Source organism: Culex quinquefasciatus, chromosome 3 (assembly GCF_015732765.1).
Source record: "Culex quinquefasciatus strain JHB chromosome 3, VPISU_Cqui_1.0_pri_paternal, whole genome shotgun sequence".
Taxonomy (NCBI): domain Eukaryota; kingdom Metazoa; phylum Arthropoda; class Insecta; order Diptera; family Culicidae; genus Culex; species Culex quinquefasciatus.
The window spans coordinates 35,041,035-35,045,542 of NC_051863.1; positions in this window are offsets into that span (position 1 = coordinate 35,041,035).

Consider the following 4,508-nt stretch of genomic DNA (forward strand, 5'->3'; position numbering starts at 1 on the left):
CAAAAAATGTTATTCCCACGTTATTTCCGTCTGCTCGGGTTCTGAGATTGAATGCACTGATTGTTTTTTTAAAAATAATTTTTGAAGATTAAAAAAACTTTATGAACAAAAAACAATTTTGTCTTTTTGGAAAAGGTTTTTTTATAATTAGTTTAACATTGTCAAAAGAATAAAGCAAGAAGGTAAAAAGTTGTCTTTTCTTTTTGTTCGATATCAGTTGAAAAATTTATCAAGGTTTTTTAATTTGTTTTAATCAAACAGGTTCAACCAATTTTCATATCTGAATCTTGATTTAATTTTTGATTGATTGTGTGTCTTTTCACGATATTTTAATGTCAATTTTCATTGCTTAATATGAATTCCCAAGTAACAAATATTTTTTTTTTAATTTTTCGATATTTTGTAAGGAATGACAATTGGGATCTTTTGAGTTAAGGTGATTTTTGTAAAGTTTTTAAAATATAGCAATAGAAAATATTAAATTACTTCGATCAATCCTCTTTAAATGTATAATTAATCGATTGAATGGAATGGATGGAATGGGCATTTTAGGTTGTCTCTTTTTATCACCTGCTGTTCAAAAATACTTTGAAAGCAATTTTTTAAAGGTAAGTTGATTTTTGCGCAATTTACAGATTCTTATGGAATTTATTTGCAGAAAAAATGAGAATTATTAAGTGTCCTGCTCAGTCTCAATTTGTCAACTGAACATGTATTGGTTGCTGTTGTGAATGGTACAGAATATCAAAAAATCTTGTGATAAACATAGTATTTAAAATTATAGCCCAACACTTGAAATTATCCGAAATCAGACCAAATCATTTCCATTTACGTATTATTTACCGAACGGTCCTGTCACACAATCATTAATATGTAAATTGTAAAATATCAAACATTTTGAAAACACTACAACTTGATTTAGCATGTATATCGGTCTGATATTTATTGATTTATAACTGTTATTTCTCAATATTTTGTTTCAGGATTGCACTATCAATTGAAAAAAAAAATGTTTTTAAAAAGTCTATTTTAAACAAAAAAAATATAATGGAATTCTCGCAACGACTCATTAGAAGTCAAAAATGATTTATGAAGGGTTTTGTTATTTCACTTTTTGAGGTTACAATTTTAAACTATTTTTATTTTAATTTGAAGTGCTGTTAGAACAAAAATTTACAGATTTTCTAAATTATAACTATTGCTAAAAAGCTTAGTGAAAATTATTTAAAAAATATCAAAAATAAAAAAGGCAAAAATTTAAAAAAAAAATCTAGTTCGAAAAACTTCCTAGAACTCAAATCTCTAAATTGGCTCCTCCCTCCTAAACTCACCAAAATGCTCAACTTTACCCGCATCTCTCCGAACTCAACTTGCAGATTATGATACGACTCAACTTTTTTCTCCGTTCTGTTCAAGCTCACATTTCCCCAAGTTCAAAACTCAACCACGCTTTTTTTTAACTCCTCCCAACTCTTTTTTTTTCTTCTTTCCCAACTATCGCGAAGCGCTCGCTCGCCCGGTGATGAAATTTGTTGCTTAATTATGGAGATTGTCTCTTTTTCGGTGAAGTTTGAGTGAAGTTGGTTCGCGAGCGCGCCACTAGTTGGATTATAATTACTAACCCTCTCGAGGGCTGCTGCCAGTATCTGCGATCTTCTGACTTGGGTAAAGTGTTGGCGGAATGTCACTCTGGGCTGACGTGAAAGCAGAAGCGGTGGTGTGACGATGCCAGCGAGTAACAAGGGTTGAATTTTTGGGAGGAAATTTTGCGAGATTGAAATTAATGAAGTACTTTGAGATGCGAGCTTTGATGTTCTGATTAAACTGGAGCGATAGTAAAATCTGAAGAGTTTGGAGGTTTCGGGACATTTTTCTTCGAATCTCCTCACGGTTATAACGTTTATCGTTCCACAGAGTAAATTAAAAATTCCTCCCTCAATAAGTAAACACTTTCGAATATTTCTGCGTATGCAAATGTTGATGCTCGCACGCCTAATAAGCTTATCGAAAATAAAGTGAATTCGCGGAAATGAAAAAAAAAACCATCTACAACAGTCAAGTCAAAACTGTAGTCGCGAAGACCGGGGGAAAGCTTCTTCACTCCGTACCGATTGCAATCGAGAACGATTCCTCGAAGAGCTGCCGGATGTTTTCTAAAACGCACGTGAAGTGGGAAATTTTATGAAGCTGTTCCTCTTCCTGACTCTGGCGCTGCCGATCGTAAAGGTAGGAATCTTAAGTGTGGCTTTTTAGTACTTGGAAATGAAAATCAATTTTCCTGTTTCACTGTGCCATCATGCTGTGAATCATGATGGAAGTTGAGGCAAAAAATAATCCTCTCTCAAAGATGGAAATCAGTTCAAAGTTGATATGAGTTGAAAACGAAGTGCATAAAATCAGCACCATACTAATTTTTTAACTGAAACTGACTTAAATTAAGCTTTAATGTTAAAAGCAGCGATCCATAGCCAAATCCGTTCAACCAAATGCCTGAACAACAATGCTCATAAAAGAAAATTTTTAAGACAGTTGTTTTTTCCGAGATGGGCATATAAACAATATTCCATAAAAAATCACAAACACACTTTTTGAATTGAAATGTAATTTTACATTAGAAAATGTTTCTTAGAATTTCGGTATTTTCCAGAAACTACAAATTATTCAAATTCATAATCTGGCGAAAAACCAAACATCTTTCGCATTTTCTGTCCACTTAACATATCAAAAAAAAAAAAATTAAGGGTGTAAAATGTAAAATGTAAAATTTTGTTATTTAAAAATGGGTAATGTACGGTCCCAACTATTTCCAAATCATAAAATACAACTTTGCCAAAGAAACCAAATCAATCAGAAAACTCCTTCTCAAGGCAAATATTTTAAATTTTTTTATATGGGGACTTGTATGGAAAAACAAATAATGCAAAATGGCTTATTTGAACCTATCAAATCGATGGACAAAGTTTCATAAGAAAATACAAAAGAAAGAAGATTTTTTTTACTTTATTTTAGAGAACTGCTCAATAAATTCTTAAAATGAAAATGTTTAGAATTCCCCAAAAAAGCAAAAAAAATCACAAAAGCTTCACTTTTTGACTTTGAAATTCAGATCTTAGCTTGCAAGATAACGTAAATTGAAAGGTGAAAAATAGAAAATTTAAATTTAAATTTAGAAACAAAACTTTTATCACAATTTTGAATCTTAGGTATCTATAGTTACTGATTGACGATTTTGGGCATTGCCGTGACATTTGGTACTTTTCGTAAAATTATGTGTTATTTAGCATTTTTCTCTATCCAATTTAAAATTCGTTGCATTTTTATTGAATAAATGCAGTTTTACTTTGTCAAATGATTTGTTTGTTTTTCGATCCCTGTTAAAATGAGACTAAACATAGCGAAATAAACATTTAATTTTTATGTTGAAAAGTATTTAATACAAATTCTAGTCAATCTACAAGCGTTTGGATGAGTTTGCGTTGATATTTATTTTTGATTTAGTTTAAGTTAAGGTTCATACCTCTTAATTTTTTTTTAATTTCAGCACAATAACTATTCAAAAATCTTCAAAGTTTGAGGATTAATTTTAAAAGTTAAAAATTATTATGATGGTGATGCATTTGGACAAGACAAAGTGTACCCGTATTGCACTCAGTTTTTATAAAAAAAATGTTTTGAAGAAAAATTATGTGAGAATGAAAAGAACTACACAAAATTATTTGATTATTGAGTATAAATTTAAAACATTGTTTTTTTTATCAGTTTTACATATTTTAGGCCAAATCCGTTAGTTCATTAACAGTTTTTAAGTCGAAAATGTTTTGGAGTTAAATTTAAAAATGATTTTGGTTGAAAATTTGTAATGAAAATTAAATGTGGATTTATGCATCAGTAAAAATTTAGTGCAAAAAAATTGATCATGAAATTTGACAATTTTGTGAACGTTTTTTTTCTTACCGCTATTTTCTTACCACCGAGCTATAATTAATAAAAAAAGATTTTTTGAAAAATTTAAAAGTCACCCCAAACATTTTTGTTGACTTCATTTTTGAATATCAATCGAATTTGCAGTCAAAAAGTGCATTGTTTTCAAGATAGGATTTCATTTTAACTAAAAAATTTGCAGTATTGAAGTAAACATTAGCATTTTTTGATTTTTCTGGTGACCAATTCTGAAAATATTTAGTTGAAAATTAAAAAAATCGTCTAAGAATTATAAGGTTGTAGCTTTGCTACCTGATCAATAATGAATAAAAGAAAAACAAACAGTAAAATTAACCCTCAACTGCCCAAACTATTTTTTCGATTTTTTTTTATTTTTCCCGTGTTTAAAAGGTTATTTTGAGCAACTTTTGTCCTGGGAAACTAGACTTCTCTTGTTTTATGTTTTTCTTGTTTTATTTTTAGTATTTTTAGTTTGCATTAATCTTGTTTAGTTTGTGGTTATTTTTGGTAGCATTTGGCCTATTCTACCACCTCCTATCATTACATTCTGCCTATCTAATTTTTGT